Source organism: Microtus oregoni, unplaced genomic scaffold, assembly GCF_018167655.1.
Source record: "Microtus oregoni isolate MIOR12 unplaced genomic scaffold, Mior012 000152F_ref0000281, whole genome shotgun sequence".
NCBI lineage: Eukaryota > Metazoa > Chordata > Mammalia > Rodentia > Cricetidae > Microtus > Microtus oregoni.
In genome coordinates, this window is record NW_024544803.1 from 226690 (window position 1) to 249611 (window position 22922).

At 40.5% G+C, this 22922-nt stretch overlaps 1 pseudogene; it reads right to left on the reverse strand.

Moving 5' to 3' along the window:
• Positions 1-2271: 2271 nt before the first annotated feature.
• On the reverse strand, positions 2272-7861 carry LOC121444999 (annotated as a pseudogene).
• Between the last annotated feature and the right edge of the window lie 15061 nt (positions 7862-22922).

The window sequence follows — 22922 nt, forward strand, 5'->3', positions numbered from 1 at the left end:
ATGCAAATGGACAGAAATGGAAAACACTTTATTAAGTGAGATAACCCAGACCCCAAAAGATGAATATGGTATGGACCCACTCATAAGTGGATTCTAGCCATAAATAAAGGCCTTTGAGCCTATTATTCATGATCCTAGAGAAGATAAATAATAAAGTGAACCAACGAAAAACCTTTAGTTATCCTCCTGGATATTGGAAGTAGACAATAGTGTCAGGCAAAAGTTGGGAGCTCAGGGGTGGGGGTAGGTTGAAGGGAATAGGAGATGTGGAGAAAGATGGGAGAAGGAGAGGATTCGGGAGAGATTGGGGGAATGAAATGGTTGAAATGGAGGAAGGGTGGGTATGGGATCAGGGAAGTAGATATCTTATATTAAGGGAGCCATTTTAGGGTTGGCAAGAGACTTGGCTCTAGAGGGGTTCCCAGGTGTCCAAGGAGTTGTCCTCAGGTAGTTCTTTGGACAGCAGAGGAGAGGGTGCCTGAACTGGCCTTCTCCCATAGCCACACTGATGAATATCTTGCATATCACCATAGAACCTTCATCCAGTGATGGATGGGGATAGAGACAGAGACCCACATTCGAGCACTGGACTGACCACCCCAGGTTCAGATGAAGAGCAGAAGGAGGGAGAACATTAGCAAGAAAGTCAGGAGCGTGAGGTGTGTGGCCACCCACTGAGATGGTGTGACTGATATAATGGAAGCTCACCAAGGCCAGCTGGACTGGGACAGAATAAGCATGTGATCACACAGGACTCTCTGAATGTGGCTGTCAATGAGGGCTGAGAGGATAATGATAAAGGCACAGGGTTTTCATTCTACTGCATGTACTAGCTTTTTGGGCACCTAGTCTGTTTGGATGCACACATTACTAGACCTGGGTGGAGAGGGGAGGGCCTTGGACTTCCTACTAGGCAGGGAACTCTGATTTCTCTTAGTACTGGAGAGGGAGGGGGAAGAGAAGTAGGGGGAGTAAGAGGGAAATGGAAGGAAAGGAGGAGGTAGAAATTTTTAAGAAAGAAAGAAAGAAAGAAAGAAAGAAAGAAAGAAAGGAAAGAATACTCAGGGAACAATTCATGAGAACGCATTCCTGGAAAGAGAAATGTCAGGGACAGAAGGAGGCAGCAGCTGTAATGGCTTTACCTCAGGAATACTCTCAGCGTACTTGTTCTTCCGAATATGCAGAGAGAACATTGAGAGAAACATTTTACAGAGTCCTAAAGTGTGAAATGGAAAAAGGATTGAAGTCATACAAAAAAGGTTCCATGTCTTATTAATCTTCCTGAGTAACTAGAAAGTTTGGTCTGAAAAGATGAACAATGTTTTTCCATGATGCATCCACGAGCCAGAAATAGCTTGGCCACCTGGAATTCTAAATATAAATTTTGGTTTTTCTCAACACTGCTATACAGGCATTGCTGGAAACAGCTTATTTAGCTTTAGTCACTGAAACCAATGATATTACTTTTGACAATGGATCCAAGTATCGCGGTAAGTTTTCTGTTTTTCTTTGAGGTCACAGCTGTTTTTATTTGCTTAAAGTGTGACTGGGAAATACTCTTTCCTCAGACCTTGCCAAGTGAAGCATGATACAGCAATGTACATTTAAAAACAGTTTTCTACTCTTTGGACTGGAGAGGGAGGGGGAAAGGAGTGGGGGGAGGGGGAGAAGGGTGGGAGGAGGGGGAGGGAAATGGGAGGCTGGGAGGAGGTGGAAACTTGTTTTTTTTCTCCTTTTCGAAATAAAAAAAAGATTATCAATAAAAAAACAGTATTCTGAAAACCATTTACTAGGTAACTTAATTACAACACTGTTATTGATCATAAACATAGTGAACTGTACTGAAGGGGAAAAGTAGACACCCTCACATGTGTGCTCTCTGCCTGTTACAAAGGTTGAGAGAGTATACTTTGGACACCTGACACCTATACGAACAAACTTGTCTTTAATGTCTGCAACACTAGTCATATATAATAGTCATGGACTTGGTCAAATAAAAAAGCAACTCCCACTAAAATTCTTGTATTCATCCTACAGAACCCAAGAGATAGGAGTGCTATTCAAAAGTGTCCACATGCCTGTCGCGTCTGAAATATTCTTTCTATTCTGAAAGAGCAACTAGAGAAAAGACATGATTCCCTCAGAAAGCAATGACTCGATGCACGTTGTGACTTTATATTAAAGCTCTGCGCAAAAACATGGAGATAAAGGAAGCGAATTCCATTTGCCAGTCACTATTCCAGCAACATAGCTTCGAGAGTTCTGTTCTCATTAAACAACCCTATGTTTGTTCCAGGAAGAAAAGACAACCCTGTGACAAATGGGACAGGTGTTATTCTCAGATAACCAGCAGTCGATGCAGTGGACGTGGTACTCATGGGAGCAAGGTAGCACACAAAGTTTGTCGCCTTCCGTATATTCAGTAATGCAAATAGTAATGCAAATAGTAATGCATGTCTTCAATGCATTGTTTTTACCAAAACTTCTCGTTGCCAAGTTATCAATCTGGACATTGGTGGGTCCTCTAGTTAGGTGGTTGTCATTAAAGGGGTAAAGTTGGGTTGCTTCAATACCTCCTTCAAACATCTGTGAGATACTTTCTGAATATTCATCAATGGAACTGGAGCCAGGGTTGTATCTGGGGATGGAAGCAGAGTTGTTACCACCAGAGCTCCCTCTTCCACTCCATGGAAGCTCACCAAAAGCTGTTGTTCTCTGCCTTAACCTGGTTTGAATCGGAAGAGATGTAGTTTCCCTTGATCCACTATTGGAGATTGTAAGAGTGGAAAACCTGGGAGTACTCACGGAGGTTCTCCCAGCTGCACATTCAGAAAGTGTAAAGGTGCCTATAAAACCTCCAGGTTCACTTTCATAAGTGACCTTGTGTTATGGGAGGTCCTCCCACTCCTCCAGCCTATCGCAGCTGAGATACCAGCCCATTGGGGCGTGGTCTCTCTTCTTTAAAAAAGCGGCCACTTCCCTCTCTTCTCTCTCTCTCTTCACTTCCTGCTCCTCCGGTGACTAGACTCCCTTCCTGGTTGCGCAGAGGGCTGATGGTGATCTGTAAGTTTTTTCCCCTTTAAATAAATACCACCCTATTAATCATAATTCCAAACTGGTGTGGCATTGTTTATGACTTACGCCTACAGTTGGCACCCAACGTTTGGTTTTAGAACCTCTCCTTTCCCCGCTCGGCTGCGGGCCGGGAGTTCGGCTTGGTGAGAGCCCTCCCTTCCTCAGCTGCCACCTGTGCCTTGCAGCTGTGGCTTTGGCCACGTGGATTTAAACTCCATAGGCCCGCGTAGTCTCTGTCCACGTGGTTTGCTCTTTTCTGAGTCATTTTTGTTTTTTTTTTTGGTTTTTCGAGACAGGGTCATTTTTAAATCTCCCTTGCAAGCACAGCTCTTAAGTGGCGCGAACCAGAGCACGCGGTTGCTGAAAGCTGCAACCCCTCAGGGTCACTCTGTCACGTGGAGGCATAAGCGGCTTCCAGGTTGCTCTTTTCTACCCCTGGATTCTGGGTTTCTGGTTCCGTCTCTGGAATTGATTTAATTACATTTACTTTGTTGAACAACTTACATTTTCCAGGTTTTTAACAAATACTAGGCAGACTCTGAAACAGGACCCTGTTTTCGTCGCGACTTGGCAACAGCGCCACCTGCTGGATAATATTTCATAAGAAGCATCATGTCAATAGTAAAGGCCTAAAGAAAGAATTTTCCATTACTTGGCAACAAGCTAAGGACATTATAAAGAGATGTCCTACTTGTTCTTTCTATAATCAAACACCATTGCCTGCAGGGAGTAACCCAAAGGGTACTAAGAGAAATGAAATCTGGCAGATGGATGTGTTCCACTTTATGGAATTTGGTAAATTAAAATATGTACACCACACCATAGACACGTATTCAGGTTTTCAATGGGCTACTGCCCTGAGCTCAGAAAAGGCTGATTCAGTAATCACACATTTATTGGAAGTTATGGCCATCATGGGTATACCTGCGCAAATAAAGACAGATAATGGTCCAGCATATGTATCTCAGAAAATGAAACAATTTTTTGATTATTATAATATAAAACACATTACAGGTATACCAAATAATCCTACAGGTCAGGCAGTTATAGAAAGATCAAATCGTACTATAAAGGATATGCTGAACAAACAGAAAGGGACCGAAAATACCCCCAGAAATAGATTACATAATGCTTTATTAAACTTGAATTTTCTTAACGCTAATGAGAAAGGAACGACAGCAGCAGAAAGACATTGGATAATGGAAAAGTCTGCTGAACTAAATCAACCGATTTATTTCAAAGATGTGCTGACCTCTCAGTGGAAGCCAGGAGATGTGCTACGTTGGGGAAGGGGTTTTGCTCTTGTTTCCACAGGAGAAGAAAAATTGTGGATACCATCAAAATTAATAAAGTTTCGATTTGAAGAGGAGAAACCTCTTGGAAAGGAGAAATGACAAATCATCCACAATGATGATATTCATACAGGTGCTAAGAAAAACATATAGAATGGGGCAGGGTTCTGTTCTTATCTCCACAGGAAAACACTCATCTTTGAGAAATTCAAGGGACCCTGGATGTTTGGATACTAACAGATGGAAAAAATACCTGCGCAATAGGAAATATCAAGAAAACTGGATGGGTTGTGTAAGTAATATTAAACCATATTTCTAAATTTATAAAGCTGGTATTGAAGTTGGACTCTGGCTCAGTCCCTCTCCAATTCCAAGCCTGTTAGTAAGAGAAAAACCCATAGTTTCTGGAATTTCTGACTCATGTCAAGAGCCATGATGTGGGACAGAAAGAAATATGAGTTTAGAAAACATCTTTGCTTTTCTTCATATCTATCATACTTTTCATTGAATATATCTATCATGTCTTTCATTGAATATATATATATATGTCTATATATGTCTATATGATTAATGTTTAAGTTTTTCATAATGAACAATAAGTTTTTCCTGAAGTGACATTTGAAGTTTCCCGGAAGAAGATGGGGCCCCATAACAACAACTCCACCTGGTTGATATGACATCATGATACTGATAGCGCTACTACAAGACCTGCTTTCGGTACCAGCTGCACAAGACAGTTCCAACTTGGTTAGCTGAAATGGTGCACATCTTATACAACATTTTGGCCAGACCTGCACAAAATACTCAGAGACTATTGGCAATTTTAAAAGACATTGATCTTGAAATTTAACCATCATTTTACTTTCACAGGATCCCCCAGAAAGAACGTCGCCCCCATGACAGCTGGAATTAATTCTAGAGGACGACGTCCCCTCTCCCAGTAAAGTTTGCCCTTGGGTATAGGGACATCATTTAGGGGTTGATTATAATTAGTATACGATTGAGGGTTGGGGGAGGAATTTTATAAGCTCAGGGATCATTTTGAAAAAAAAGAGGGATAATGGGATAATAGATTTGTAATTGTGAGTTACTGTTTTTAGAAAAATATATTAGTATAGATTCTTGTATATTGATACAAAGTTAAATTATATTGACTATTGTATGCATGCATGTTTCTACCTCTGTTTAAAACATTTTTATGTATTGACATATATTGTATTGATATATATATATATATATATATATATATATATATATATATAGTATATATTTACCATATTGCAGTGTACATTTCTACCTCTGATTAAGATACTTATATAATGTTTGTATATTGATATATATTTACCTACTGCAATGTATATTTGTACATTGTTTATATTTGGAGGTCATTGTCCTCATTTGCTTCACAGTCGCTTATTGTCTTAGTCTTTAAGTTAGATAGATATTGAGAATTATATAGATAAATAGTCATCGAAGTTTGTCATTTATTGGACTAATCAGGTTCTTTAGATATATAGATTATAATCAGTATAGATAGATAATCTTCAACTTCTTCAAAGAGCTGTAGAAAATGGCCTTTAATCTAACTCAGAGTTTTGTGGTAGTGAGACACAATTGCTCCTGGCAACACCACTCTATTCCCGAGAGAATGTTGAGCACCAAAGACACTCCACCTGGAGCCTTTCTTTTTGGCAGAACTGGCCTTGGGGCAAAGAAATGTCCATACCTCAACCACTGACAGAGATACAGAGCGTGCATCAATGGATAAAACAGGGCTGTCATATCCTGCCAAGACAGGGTAAGATAGTTTTGAAAAGTTGCTTGCCTTTGAAAATGGTATGTCAGATATGTTAGGCCTTAGCCAAAGTTGGTTGCTTCAACGCTGCTAATGTGACTTTGGGTAATTGCCTAGGTAGCTAGTTGTCTCTGTGATTTGTTGCATGTTTTGGAAGTTGTTTTACTGAACTTCCTAATTACCCAGGTAACATTATTTCCCTTCTCAGATCTTCGATGGGGTTGAAGACTATATACATGTAGTTACTTTCTCTCATGACTTGGCCAAGTTATTTATTATACAAGACCTAAGCTAGTTAGAATAGAATATTTGTACTTATTGTATATAATTTCATAGTAGGTTTAGAACTCTCTTATTTAAACAAAAGGGGGATGTGTTACGGGAGGTCCTCCCACTCCTCCAGCCTATCGATGCTGAGATACCAGCCCATTGGGGCGTGGTCTCTCTTCCTTTAAAAAAGCGGCCACTTCCCTCTCCTCTCTCTCTCTTCACTTCCTGCTCCTCTGGTGACTAGACTCCCTTCCTGGTTGCGCAGAGGGCTGATGGTGATCTGTAAGTTTTTTCCCCTTTAAATAAATACCACCCTATTAATCATAATTCCAAACTGGTGTGGCATTCTTTATGACTTACGCCTACCACCTAGTTGTTTGGGATCTGAGACCTTGACCGAGTTCTGCTAGCTATGCTATCCCTCTGCCGGTCTTCTGCCAGCAGAACTCTTCTGACTTGAAGGTCTCTGGTTGGAGGTCTTTGACCAGATCCTGCCGCTTCACCATTGGTATCTGTGTCTGAAGAGCTTGTCCCTTGAGCGGCAGAATTTCTTGACCCAGCCGCCACAAAACGACCTCTACCTAGCAACTCAGGTCTCACAGTCCCATGGTGAGTGAGGCGCTCTAGAACTTCCCTCGATCTCGTTTACCAAAGGCTGCTCAAAAGTCTGAGATGAGATGCTATGATGAGATCTTCGTGGAATTTCATTTGCTGGGTGCAGAGAAGACCTACTTCTTTCAGCTCTGGCTCTGGTTCTTCGCTGGTGTTCTGGTTTCGGGCTTCTTGCCCTCATCCGGCCTCTGGTGGATGGCACATCTGTTAATGCTTCAGCAGAACTGTGTTCTGACCTAGGTGTTCTGGCAGATGATGTCTCAGATGCTGAATTTTCCACTTGCCTTTGGAGGCTGCGATCCATGTTTTCTACACTAAGACGTGTAGCAGATGGTTCATTTTCATTCTCTGAGGTTTGGCTTCCATTATTACGGTTAACATTTGTCTCTAAACTGAATCTGAAATCACCACTGTTTGGATTAGTGTGGCTCACTGCCCTCCCAGACTGATTTCCTCTCTGACCACTTCTTGTTGTATTGCCAGTTTGTCTGACAGAGCTAAGCCAATCTATTACGGAGTCACCATTGGACTCGTCATCTGAAGAGTCACCATTTTCTTCTGAGCTCGGCAGCGGCAGTGGCAGTGGCAGCGATGGCTGCCCCTCTTTAATTTGCTGTAGTCTTCTGAACAGCTCCTCCCCAGTAATTTGACCTGGGGTGCCTAGCAAATTGTTGTCTCTCAGAAGTCGATAGTCTTCTCCGCTCAGATTATTTACAAATCGATGGAAAGCTTCTTCCCCATCCATGCGATCCACTTGCCTTCTGTGCTGTGCTGCAGATTGGTCATTTCCTTGATCGCTAAAATCTGAGTTTTCCATCTTGATGAACAAGTGGACGATTATCTGTCTGTTATGACATAGTACTGAAATCCAATCAAATGGACCTTCAGTTTTCTTCACTAGGCTTCAGTGGTCTGGGCAGGAGGGGACTGGTTGGGCTCTGCCGCCTCCACTGCATGCTAGGCCGCCTAAGCTCTGCATCATGCCTGCCTCCTGCTCTCTAGCCCGCCTCAGAATGCTTGGGAGGGACCCGCCTCTAGCCCAGCGCCTGCCCATTCTGAGACGTAGCTCCAGCAACCATTATCTTCCCCATTGTTACCTAGCAGTAACAGAAATCCACTCAAGATAACTTTTCTTAAAGTCACCCCACATTACCTATTGAATGTATTTCAGGTCCCCTTTCTCAGCTACTCCACAGGACTCAAGAAGTCCTATTTAGAAAGCAGATGATTCAGCCACAGCGTACCAGGTGGGCCTGGGGAAGAGGGACTGGTAGTCCTGCTCGTAGAACAAACCCACTCTTCTTGCAAGGCTGGCATCATGCTGGGGAATTTAGTGAGATAGTGACTGCTTCATGATAGGTTGGCATCGCACAGGATGTTCATTGTGTCCTTCCCCAATCACAGTGGCTAGGTACCATCATGAGAAAGAACCAAGGGGTTGACCTTCACTACTCTGGTGTCGTGAGAACAAGGATTATGTCAGGGAGCCTGAGGACACCCTGCTACAGCCCTCGAGTGGGAGATAGCTGTAGGCACTATGACAGAGAAAGGGAAAGCAGATATGGACATGCTGATCCTTTCAGGTTGGCATCTGATTAGGGTGCTAAGGGGAATGGTGGTTTCTAGCCCAGCCCTCCATGTAAGTGTAAGGTACTGTTACTGTCACCCGAGGTCGGCAGGAAGTTTGACTTCTAGAGGTACCTTTCTGCCATGCATTTCACAACCGGCTGGATGGAAAACAGAAACTCAGACCTATTGGAATGCTTGATTTCCATAGCCCCCTTCCTCCCACAGAACGTTCACTGAGGGGTGAATTATGAAAACACAGAGCCTGAGCCTCTTGCTCACATTTCAGTCCTCTCTTTGCTCCCCTTCCCCATTCTTCAAAGTGTTCAGGGGCCTCTCATCAATTTGGTAAGTAGGCAGAGCCCGAAACCAAAACTCTGGAGAAGGTGGAACATGGGAGCACCTGCATAGCCCTAAGGCTTGGAAAACAGAGTGTGTAGAGTAGATGCTGTTGCTATACAAAGAAGAGACGCTCCCAAAGAAGATGGACATGTTGAATGCCTGACCCTTGGCTAGTCTAGGATCAGCAGTTTCATAAATGGTAGACAAGGCAAGAGAACTCTATTTAAACACACCACTCTTTGCTCCTAGCAGACTTCAATGTTCGGAGACCCAGAAAGAAATCACACACTGATATAGGTGGGTCTTATATCTATCTGTTGCTTTCATTGGTTAGTTAATAAAGAAAACTGCTTGGCCTGATAGGTCAGGACATAGGTAGGTGGGGAAGACAGAACAGAATGCTGGGACGAATAAGGCAGTGAGACAGACGCCATAGCTCACCTCTCCAAGATGGATGCAGGTTAAGATCCTTCCTGGTAAGCCACTACCTCGTGGTGCTACACTCAGAAATAGAAATGGGTTAATCAAGATGTGAGAATTATCCAGTAAGAGACAAGATAATTGTAGTTACCCTTTACATTATTTAGACTCCTTAAAATACAATGCTTAGAAAAACTTTGTTATATGTTTCTTGCTAAATATTATTTGTTGTTTGTAATTTTGTATTTGGTATCTGTTGCTACTGTATATAGTTGTATTAGGTTTAGTTCGATCTTGTTTAGAGAAAGGTGGAGATGATGGGGTACTTCAGCCAATCACATGCTGCTTAGTGTGTCTCCTGGGTCCACAGATAGCAAATAAAAGCATCCATGTGCTCTAGCTCTCTCTCTTTATATTCCTGCTCTCCTGAATTGCTGGTACCCTGGTTTTGTAAGTTTCCTTTCTTCTGTTTATTAAAGCTGAATATTATTTTAATTTGGTTTGGTTAATTACAACTTCCAATCGGCTTCCCCCATCAATACACAAATGTGATTTGAAAATTAGTTGATCAGCAGAATTAGTATGATGTGTTGAGATTTCCTATCCCAGACTTAGTCCATCACTTCTGATTTCAGGTCCCTGCAGCTCCTCGGGGTATAGACAGAATGCAGCCAGATTCTTTGAGAGGATTTAAGACAAATAGCATCTAACCTAGTTCCCAGTAGAGTCCTTGTTCCTCCTTGGAACCTCATGAGCACGAACTTCACTGTCTACGTTTCTATTGGCATTTTACTGTTCCCATGTCCAGGCTATCCCCAAACTCAGAGATATAAGCCTGCCTCTGCCTCCCTAGTGCTGGGATTAAAGGCATGTGCCACCACAGCCCAGAAGCCCTCCTTCTGTCTTATTGGACTCTTATGACTGCAGATGTGATAGTGAGAAGCACAGCCTACATTTCGATTGAACTTTGCTCACATTTACCAATAGTGTTTTCTGTCAAGCCAGATAATTCCTCCAAGTAGTCCCTTAATTTAAAAAAAATAAAGTGTGTTGTAGTTTCATAATTTTATCTAGGTTGTTAGGTCTTTGAGCTTAATTTTGTTTTAGCCCAGCCCAATTACATTTTCAGCCTGGGCTAGAATATTCTTCCAAAACATTTGTATAGCTGTAAGTTCTATGTTATTTATAACATAAATTACTATAGAAATATGATTTGCACAATATTTGAGAGATACCTAAAAGGTAGAACTTTCCATAAGAGAATTCTCTGGGTGTACCATACAGAGATCAGAGTTGTGGAAATCCAGCATCATCTTCACTACATTGCCTAAGCACTTCACTATATTGCCAAGTATGGTGGCACATGCCTGTAGTACTAGCCCTAGGGAAATAGCAGCAGGAGGATGGGAAGTTTGAGGCCAGCGTGAGCTAGATAGTGAAAATCTGTGTCAGACAAACAGAAAGAACCTAAAGATGGAAAAGGCTCTGTGGGGCATCACACTGTTGTGATGTGACACTGGCACATGATAAGTAGAGGCAGGAGAGCCAAGAGTTCAAGGTCAGCATAGACTATTTAAAGTAGTTAGGTTGAAACCAGCCTGGGGTCTCTCTCTCTCTCTCTCTCTCTCTCTCTCTCTCTCTCTCACACACACACACACACACACACACACACACACGCGCCATGGAACTGAAAAATATGCCTCCAAGGCAAGGGGAAAGCATTGGCAGAAACTTGAGACTGTGTCTCACTTACACTATCTAGGCTGGCCTCAAACTTGTGACCTAGGGCTTATCCTTCCCAGAACGCTAGGATTGCAGGCTAGCAATAGTGATGCTTTCTGAGACTTTTACATCTATTGCTTTCTTGTACTACTTCATGTGCTAACGAATGCTCTAGTTTTCCTTGTATGTAAAATCAGACTTCCTGTGGTTTAATCTAAACCCACCTTATAAACCTCAAAGCAATTTTTTTCTTTCTTTCTTTTTCCTTTCATTGTTCACTGGCCTAAAGAGGCTCTTCGTGGTTGTAAGGCTTTCTAAGTTTCCTTTGCCCTGCCTTTCTAATCACTATAATCACACTTCCTTTATGCCACAGAACAGCCCTCCTCCTCCACTGCCCGAAATTTCTTTTTATAAACTTTTCCAGTTTTGTTTCCCTACCCCTCCCCACCTGTTAGGCAAATTTCTGAGAGGACAGTGACCCAAACCTTCCTTGGTGGATAGCTAGCAGCATCATTGCTTGACCTTATGCTCTGGGGGTTCCCACTCAGCCAGCAAAGATCGGAGACCAGGTGGTTGGTGAGCTGGATGAATGTAGAGACCCAGAAGGACAAAGAACATAGAGGCTTTGGCAGTTTAAGTTAAAAAGAGATCAATGTGCATTTAAATTAAGACTGGCTGCTTGGATACAGCAAATTCCTCTCCCTTTAACTCTTTGCTATTCTGCTTCATGGTATTCCTTCATGGGATTCCCTCACCTTTAGCTCATAAGATTCTTTTCTGTGTTTAGTTGCCATGTTCAACTTGAATCGACATTTTGTGTGGGGATGGTGAGGGGAAAAGGGTGGAAAGCTCATGTTTTTCTTGGGGTGGTATGCTGATGAAGAGATGTCCTGACATAGATGCTTGGATAAAGAGAAGGGACATGTTGCTGGCATCTGTTGTGTAGGGAAAATAAAGGTCCTCTAACCACATTTATGTCAAATAGCTCCATAAGGCACTGATTATGTGTCTTTTGGTATGGATGATATTATCTGGAAGGACCTATTCTGAAGAAAAAAAAAAAGAGCCAAGCTAGCAAAGTGTCCTAATTCCACCATGCTTCTGGGGATAATTTCCTAACTGGTGCAAACCACAGACTGTGTTAAGGATAGCCTAAAGGATAACTTTGCAATATGACTCATGGTTTGCTTCACTAAAACTTGTCTGGATTAGGAATTATAGAAACAGAAATAATGAGCAAAAGATCAACAACCATAAATGCAAGCATGAACAGTAGAATGCAGGAGATGGAAGAAAGAATCTCAAGCACTGAAGATACAATAGAGGAAAGAGACTCATCAGTTAAGGAAAACATTAAATCTAACAAAAGCTTAATCCCAAATATCAATGAAATATGGAACACCATAAAAAGGCCAAATCTTAGAATAATAGGTATAAAAGAAAAAGGAGTTAAACTCAAAGGCACAGAAAATTTATTTAACAAAATCATATAAGAAAACTTTCCCTACCTAAAGAAAGATATGACTATGAAGTTACAAGAAGCTTACAGAACATCAAATAGACTGGATCCAAAATAAATTACACTTATCACATAATAATAAAAAACTAAACCTATAGAATAAAGAAAGAATACTAAGAGCTGCAAAGGAAAAAGTTCAAGTAACATATAAAAGTAGACCTATAAGAATTACATCTGATGTCTCAATAGAGACAGTGAAAGCCAAAAGGTCATGGTCAAACAGTATGCAGACATTAAGAGACCACAGATACCAGCCCAGACTACTATAACCAGCTAAACTGTCAATCACCATAGAAGGACAAAACAACATATTCCATGACAAATCCAGATTTCACCAATACCTAGCAACAAACCCAGCCCTACAAAAGATTCTAAAAGGAAACCCCAACCCAAGGAAAGGTGGCTACACCAGCAAAAACAAAGACAATTGATGATCTCATTACAGCAAATCCTGAAAAATTAAAAAATGCATAAATTAACTAAATTGTGAAAACTAAATTAACAGGAGATAGCAACCAATGGTCATTACTGTCCCTTAATGTAAATGGACTCAACTCACTTATAAAAAGGCGCAGGCAAACAGACTGGATACAAATCCATCCTTCTTCTGCATATAAGAAACGCATCTCAACATCTAAGACAGACTCAGAGTCTGGGTTGAGACTCTGAGTCTCAGAGTAAAGGGATGAGAAAAAACATACCAATCAAATGAACCTAAGAAACAAGCGGGTATAGCTATCCTAATATCTAACAAGATAGACTTCAAGCTAAAATCAGTCAGAAGAGACAAAGAACATCATTTCATATTAGTTTAGTCACAGGAAAAATCAATCAAGAGGAAATTTCAATGCTGAATATTTATGCACCAAATATAAGGGCACCCTCATTTGTCAAAGAAACACTTCTAAAGCTTAAATCATATATCAAACCCCACACACTAATAGTGGGAGACTTCAACACTCCCCTCTCTCCACTGAGCAGGTCTGTAGTGAAGAGGAGTGGGCAGTGTCCGCTGCCCGGTTAGCTTAACCCACAAAATAACCACACGGATATTGTATTAATTAAATTTCTGCCTGGCCCATTAGCTCAAGCCTCTTATTGACTAACTCTCACATCTTGATTAACCCATTTCTCTTAATCTGGGCGTTACTACAATGTCGTGGCTTACTGGCATCAGTCTATCCAACGTATATCTTGGGCAGGAGAAGCATAGTGTCTCTCTCTGACTCTGCTTTCTTTTTTCCAGAATTCTGTTCTGTCTATTCCACCCAACTAAGGGCTGCCCTATCAAAAGGCCAAGGCAGCTTCTTTATTCAACCAATGAAAACAACACAAATAAGGACAACCTCCTACACCACAGGTCAATCAGACAAAAAATGAACTGAGAAATAAGAGAACTAAGAGATCTTATGACACAAATGGACTTAACAAATAACTATACAATATTCCATCCAAACAGAAAAGAATATACCTTCTTCTCAGCAATGCATGGAACCTTCTCAAAAAATTGACCAAATACTCAGTTGTTGAAATTAGAGCAGTGGGCTGCTTTCCCGGCACCCGGCCGGAAAAAAAGCACCCACACGGCTAGCTTTACACAAAATAATTACACGGAAACTGAATTCTTTTAAACACTGCCTCGCCCATTAGTTTCAGCCTCTTAACCCATTTCTAATAATCTATGTAGCACCACTATGTGTGCTTACCAGGAAAGATCTTAACCTGTGTCTGTCTGGAGTGGGAGAGCCATGGTGACTCACTGACTCAGCTTCTTTCTCCCAGCATTCTGTTCTGTTTACTCCGCCTACCTAATTTTATGTCCTATTAAAGGGCTAAGGCAGTCTCTTTATTTAACCAATGAAATTAACACAAGCCAGAAGACTCTCCCCCATCACTCAGTAACAAAACAAACCTCCACAATACAAAAAAAAGAAAAAATGGAATAATCCAATGTACCTTATCAGATCACCTAGGTTTAAAACTAGAAGTCAATAGCAATACTAATTCCAGAAAACCCACAAACACATGGAAATTAAACAGTGTTCACCTGAATCATCAATGGGTCAAGGAAGAAATAAAGGGGGAAATTAAAGACTTCCTAAAATTCAATGAAAATTACCACACAACATATCCTAATGATTGGGACACAATGAAAGCAGTGTTTAGAGGAAAGTTCATAGCACTAAATGCCTACATAAAGAAGCTGGAAAAATCCCACACTGGTGAATTAACAGAACATTTGAAAACTTTAGAACAAAAAGAAGCAAATGCACATAAGAGAACTAGACTGAAGGAAATAAAGTGAAAGCTGAAGTCAACAAATACTAACAAACAAAACAATACAAAAAATCAGTGAGACAAAGAATTGGTTCTTCAAGATAATCAACAAAATAGACAAACATTTATCCAAATTAACAGAAAGGAAGAGAGAGAATATCCAAATTAACAAAATAAAAAATGAAAATAGGGATATAACAACAGAAACAGAAGAAATACAGAGGATCATCTGGTCATATTTTGACAACCTGTGCTCTACAAAATTGGATGTCTTAAAGGAAATGAACAACTTTCTGGATAAATATCACTTACCAAAGTTAAATAAAGACCAGATAAGCAAATTAAACAGATCTATAACTGCTGAAGAAATAGAAATAGTCATCAAAAGGCTACCAACCTAAAAGAGCCCAGGACCAGATGGTTTCAGTTCAGATTTATATAAGACTTTCAAAGAAGACCTAATACCGATACACCTCAAGTTATTTCACACAATAGACACAGAGGGAACATTGCCAAACTCTTTTTATGTGGCTACAATTCCTCTGATACCCAAACCACAGAAAGACATTACTAAGAAAGAGAATTACAGACCAAACTCACTCATGAACATTGATGCAACAATAGTAAATAAAATACTGGCAAATAAATTCCAAGAACACATCAGAACCATCATCTAACATGATCAAGTTGGATTCAGCCCACAGATACAGGGATGGTTCATCATACTAAAATCTGTCAATGTAATCCACCATACAAACAAGGTGAAAAATAAAAACCACATGATCATCTTATTAGATGCCAAAAACAGCATTTGACAAAATATAGCATCTCTTCATAATAAAGGTCTTGGAGAGAGCAGGGATACAAGGAACATACCTAAACATAATTAAGGCACTATACAGCAAGCCAACAGCTAACATCAAACTAAATGGAATGAAGCTCCCAGTGATTCCACTGAAATCAAGAATAAGACAATATTGTCCACTCTCTCCATATGTATTCAATATAGTTCTTAAGGTCCTATCTAGAGCAATAAGACATCAAGAGGAGATCAAGGGGATACAAATTGGAAAAGAAAAAGTCAAAGTCTCATTGTTTGCTGATGATATGATAGTTTGCATAAGTGATCCCAAAAGTAATACCAAGGAACTTATGACTCATAAACACTTTCAGAGATGTAGCAGGATATAAGATTAAGTCAAAAAAATTAGTAGCCCTCCTGTACTCAGATGACAAAAGGGCTGGGGAAGAAATCAGAGAATCAACACCATTTACAATAGCCACAAATAGCATAAAATATCTCAGAGAAACTCTAACCAAACAACTGGAAGACTTGTATTACAAGAACTTTAAATCTTTGAAGAAAGAAACCGAAGAAAACACTAGAAAGTGGAAAGATCTCCAATGTTCTTGGGTAGGAAGAATTAACATCACAAAAATGGAAATCTTACCAAAAGTAATCTACAGATTCAATGCAATGCCCATCAGAATTCCAGCAAAATTCTTCACAGACCTTGAAAGAATGGTACTCAACTTCATATGGAAAAGCTAAAAGACCCAGCATAGCTAAAACAAACCTGTACAATAAAAGTACGTCTGAAGGCATCACAATCCCTGACTTCAAACTCTACTACAGAGCTACAGTACTGAAAAAAGCCTGTTGTTGGCATAAGAACAGACAGGAGGACCAATGGAACTGAATAGAAAACCCAGGTATCAATCCACACATCTTCATACATCTAATTTTTTACAAAAAAAAAGCAAAAAATACCAAATGGAAGAGAAAAGGCATATTTAACAAGTGGTGTTGGCATAACTGGATTTCAATATATAGAAGAATGAAAATAGACCCATACCTATCACCATGCATAAAACTCAAGACCAAAGGGATCAAAGACCTCAACATAAATCCAGCCACACTGAAACTTATAGAAGAGAAAGTGGGAAATACATTTGAACGCACTGGCACAGGAGACCCCTCCCTAAATATAATCCCAGCAGCACAGACCCTAAGAGAAACAATTAATAAATGGGACCTCCTGATACTGGAAGGCTTCTGTAAAGAAAGGACATGGTTAACAAGACAAAATGACAGCCTACAGAATGGGAAAAGATCTTCAAAAACCCCACATCAGGCAGAGGTAAGATCTCCAAAACATACAAAGATCTCAAGACATTGGACACGAAAAGATCACATAATCCAATAAATAAAATGGAGTACAAGCCTAAAGAGGGAACTCTCAACAAAAGGATCTAAAATGGCTGAAAGACACTTAAGGAAATGCTCAACATCCTTAGTCATCAGAGAAATGCAAATCAAAACAAATCTGAGATTCCATCTTACACCTGTAAGAATGACCCAAATCAAAAACACTGATAACAACTTATGCTGGAGAGGTTGTGGGGAAAAGGGAACACTTCTGCATTGCTGGTGAAAATGCAAGCTGGTACAACCCCTTTGGATGTCAGTGTGGAAATTTCTCAGAAAATTAGGAAATAACTGTAGGGTTAAGACAGCCCCTCAGGGGGTGAGCTTGCCTCAGGCGAATGTTTACTTATAAATGGGGCGCGCGGAATCCCACGCGCCCCTTTTCCTGCTTCCTGTGCTCCGTGGGTACTTCGGTTCTGTAAGTTTATTTCTTCATTAAAGCTGTATATATTTCTTTACAATATACCTGCATTTATTTATGCCGCTACATACTTGGCGCCCAGTGAGGCTTTGCGGATACCCACCCCAAATTAGAGGCTCCTGGGGGCAACCGCTGGGAGCCAGCTGCACCCCCCCTCCGGAGGTCTCCCTCGGCGCGCTGATTGTACCCTCTCAGCACTGCTCCTTCCCGGTTCGCTTCTGCTCAACTATGGCTGCAGAAGCAGCTGGGATTCTGAGCGACTCGAGTTTTCCTGGTGCCTGCTAGAAAGTCGCCAAATGGGACAGGAGAATTAGACCTCCCGGGCGGTTTGGAATCAGGCGAGTCTGTGTGCCCTGCCCTGCCCGATATTGGTACAAGCACCTCTGTAACAGCGTGATCAGTACACAGCTCTGCTCTGTTCCCCTCCCACCTCTGCCCGGTGCTTGGGTCACGTGACAGCGGCGGGAAGGCGCTGCAGTCCCTGCAAGCCATATCCGCGCCGTGCATCCCTTTGACTTGTTCACTTTGGCGGCTTTCTCTCTGTTCCCCTTCCAGCCCAATTGCTTTTTATCAGCCTGGTGTCTGCTCCAATTTTTGTTTTTGAGTCATTTATTTCAGACTTTGGCCACGTGGACTCAAGTGGACTCTTTTGCAACCACTGGAAGAAACTGGTCATTGCAGGTAAAAAAAATTCTTTTATAAATAAAATGTCTGAAAACGTTACTATTCTAGACTTTAACAGCCTTTTTGAGTGTACTATGTGGGAGATTTTACAAGAGGTGTCTATCACCCCACATCTATGGATATTTCTGGGATTCGTAGTTTTCCTTGGCACTATATGGTTTGATAATAGAAATATAATAAAGTCTTTAAGAGACGAATCCAGGATACTTAAGGCAGAGGTTGAACGTTTAAAAACTATTGAGAATGACAACAATCTTCTCAAGAATCAGTTTGAAGTTCTCCAGGAAGAGAACAGATCTTTGTTTAACATGACTCGGTTAACTGAACAAAATTTAGAAAAGGTACAGGCTGATGTTAAGGAGAAATTCATTACTATGGAAGAAGGAACAGCTGAATTAGATCGTAAGCTCCAGCAGTCCCTTTCTGTAGGAACTGAAACATTAACTGAGAGAATCAAAACTGCTGAATGCGACGATTGAATTTTGTCTAAAACTTATGACAGATTGGCGGCAAGATTGTCAATACAAGAAGGCACGGTTTATGCCATAAAAATTATGTACAAAGATGAGAAGTTATCTCTAATGGACAAAGTTCATACTTTAGAATCCTCAATGAAGGCTCTGGAACATAATTCTGGACAGGAGATTCAGACATTGCAGAAGGCAATGGTGAATAGAATTGAAAAGATTGAGGAATTTCTAAATTCTGATGAAGAAGAGCAAAAGGTAGAAAGGCAAATTTTAACTACATCTGTGGGTAAATCCCTCCAGGACAATTTCCACAAAGCTCTACCTACAGCTCTACCTGCCTTTCCAGTAATAACAACAGAGAAGGTGATTGGTTTTAGAAACCCTAGGGTCATCAAGGAAGATACATGGGAGCCTGTCCGTATGAATGATCTCAAAGAAATTAAACAGGCTGTCATGACTTTTGGGATGCACGCCTCTTTTGTTAAAGAGATGCTAAAATCTTGGGCCACAACAAGCAGAGCAACCCCCTCGGACTGGCTTCAGCTGAGCTCTGCGGTCCTTGAGAGTGGACTGCAATTGAAATGGAAATGCTTATTCAGGCAAGAGGCTAGACTCTTAGAACAGCAGGAAAAAGCGAAGGGAATTGACATTTCCCTAGATCAAATTCTAGGTGAAAGGCTCTTTTCCGACCCTCAGGAACAAGCTAATTTGGATGAAAACACACTCTCCATGTGTATTACAGCAGCCTTAAGTGCTTGGGACAGGGTACAAGACCCAGGACAGAGAATGGAATCATTTATCAGAGTTACACAGGGTCAGAGAGAAAACTTTAGTGGCCTTTTACAAAGACTAACTAAGGCTGTACAAATAGGGATATCTGACCCAAAAGAAAGACATATAATGATTGAGTCTTTAGCTTGTGAAAATGCAAATGTGGAATGCAAAAGGATTTTGGAGCCTTTAAAGCTCAGATCAGCGCCCTTGGAAGAATGGGTCTTGCATACACTGAATGTTGATACATTTGATTATGGCACTGAAGCATGGGTAGAAGAAGCAATTTCCAATGGTAAAAGGAGAAACCAGAAGACCAAATATTTTAATTGTGGCAAAATGGGTCATATGAAAACGAATTGTAGACAACGGATTTTCAGAAATAATGATAATGCATCTTCTGGAAATAACAGAAATAGGATGACTCAGCCTTCAGGTTTATGTAGAAGATTTGGAAAAGGCAGACATTGGACGAATGAATGCAGGTCTACAAGAGATAGACAAGACAACCTGATACAGATGGGAAACGTGAGAGGGGGGCCTCACAGGCCCCCATGGCAAACATGGTTCATTCATTTCCAGTTTCCGCAGAGAACGTGCCTTGTCAGGACAATTAGGAAGCCCTATGCCTACTGTTGCAAACAATAATGATCATAAAGATGAGTTACGTGTGTTTTGGCAAACTTGTATAAATGATCAAAGACCTAAACTGAGAGTGTGTGTAAATGGCATTTTTATTACTGGCCTGCTGGACACAGGTGCTGATGTAAGTATCATTACCCCAGAATCTTGGCATCCATATTGGCCTCTTCAGAATGTAAATGTTCAGCTCCTGGGAATTGGAATCCTATCTCGAGTAAGGCAGAGCACGAGATGGGTTGAATGTATAGGGCTAGAGGGACAAATAGGAAAATTAAGGCCATATGTAGCCAATATTGCAATGAATGTATGGAGTTGTGACCTATTACAACAATGGAATACCCAAATAAACATTCCTGCTACTTCTAGAGCCTATATTTCTGAGAATAATATTAAAAGATATTACCAATGGAGAAAACTGGCCATTCGGGCTGTACAAGAACAAGCAATTGATGTCCCTTCAGAGATACCAACAGCCTTGCCTCTAAAATGGTTGACTGAGAAACCAATATGGACAAAGCAATGGCCTTTAGTTGAGGAAAAGTTACAGGCTTTAGAACATCTGGTACAAGAGCAATTAGATGCTGGACATATAGAGGAATCTACCAGCCCTTGGAATTCTGTATTTGTGGTTAAGAAAAAATCAGGTAAATGGAGAATGGTGACAGATCTCAGAGCTATCAACAAGGTTATTCAACCTATGGACCCTCTGCAATCTGGAATCCCTTTGCCCTCTTTATTACCAAAAGGATGGCCTCTTATAGTTATTGATTTAAAGGATTGGTTTTTCACTATACCTTTACAAAAAGAAGATAGAGAAAAATTTGCCTTCACAGTGCCTACTTATAACAACTCTCAACCTTCCAGGAGGTACCACTGGGCCGTCCTCCCCCAGGGTATGTTAAATAGCCCCTCCTTGTGCCAATATTTTGTGAATCAACCACTGCAAATGATCCGTAAGAAATTTCCCAAATCAATAATATATCATTACATGGACAATATTTTGTTATGCGATTCAAACATGGAAAAATGGGGATTCAAATTGCTTCTGAAAAGATTCAGAAGGGAGATCCTGTTAATTATTTTGGTTATAGAATAGGTTTGCAAAAAATTAAGACACAAAAGGCACAAATTAGGAGAGATCCCCTACGGACTCTTAATGACTTTCAAAGATTGTTCGGAGACATTTCCAGTCTACGACCAGCTATTGGGATAACACCTGATCTAATAATTCATTTGAACAAAACCTTGGATGGTGATAAAGATTTAAACAGTCCCAGAGAATAAACAGCTAAAGCAGAAAAGGAACTGACAATGATTGAGAAGAAATTATGACAGGCACATGTGAACAGAGTCAATCCAGAGCTCGATTGTATTCTCATCATATTACCATCAAAAATTTCTCCTACAGGAATTTTAATGCAGAGAGATGATATTATCTTGGAATGGATCTTTTTACCACATAAACCAAGTAAGAAACTGAAAACTTATATGGAAAAAGTCTCTGAGTTAATTATAAAAGGCAAGCTGAGACTTCGTCAACTAGCAGGCATAGACCCAGCAGAAATTGTAGTGCCTTTCACTGCTGATGAACTAAAGAAATTATGGGAAGATAATAAACCATGGCAAAGAGCTTGTGTTAATTTTTTGGGAGACACTAATAACAACTATCCAAAAAGTAAGCGGCTTAATTTCATAAAGAGAACTTCTTGGATCCTTCCTCGAATCGTCTGTGATGCCCCAATAACTGGAGCCCGTACATTCGATACTGATGCCAATACATCAGGGAATGCAGGTTACAAATCAGAAGACTTGGGTAAGGTGGAACAAAGTCCTTATGATTCTGTCCAGAGGGCAGAATTATATGCCATTTTTAAGGTACTAAGAGATTTTAAAGAACCTATTAGTATAGTTACTGATTCACAATTTGCAGAAAGAGTTATTTTATATATTGAAACTGCTGAATTTATACCTGATGATACAGAACTAACCTCATTGTTTCTCCAGGTTCAAGATTTGATCAGGAACAGGCTTTGCCCTATGTACATAACACACATCCGATCCCATATGGATCTGCCAGGTCCTCTAACACAAGGTAATGCAGAAATTGATCAATTATTGATTGGTAGTGTGCTACAAGCCTCTGAATTTCATAAAAACATCATGTTAATAGCAAAGGTTTGAAGAAAGAGTTTTCTATTACATGGCAACAAGCTAAGGAGATTGTAAAGAAATGCCCTACTTGCTCTTTCTATAAACAAATGCCACTGCCAGCAGGGGCTAATCTGAAGAGCACCCATAGGAATGAAATCTGGTAGATGGATGTGTTCCACTTTGCAGAATTTGGCAAATTGAAGTATGTTCATCACACCATTGACACTTATTCAGGCTTTCAGTGGGCAATTGCTTTAAGTTCAGAAAAAGCTGATTCAGTAATCACTCATTTATTAGAAGTCATGGCAATCATGGGTATACCGACACAAATAAAGACAGATAATGGTCCTGCTTATGTCTCTAGGAAAATGAAATGGTTTTTTGATTATTACAATATCAAGCATGTTACAGGTATACCATACAAGCAGTCATAGAAAGATCAAATCGAACTATAAAGGATATGTTGAACAACAGAAAGGGGTGGAAAACACCCCCAGAAATAGGTTACATAATGCTTTGTTAACCTTGAATTTTCTCAATGCTAATGAGAAGGGAACAACGGCTGCAGAAAGACATTGGATAATGTAAAAGTCTATTGAACTAAATCAACCAGTTTATTTCAAGGATGTGCTGACAATGGAAGCCAGGAGATGTGCTGCGTTGGGGAAGGGGTTTTGCTCTTAT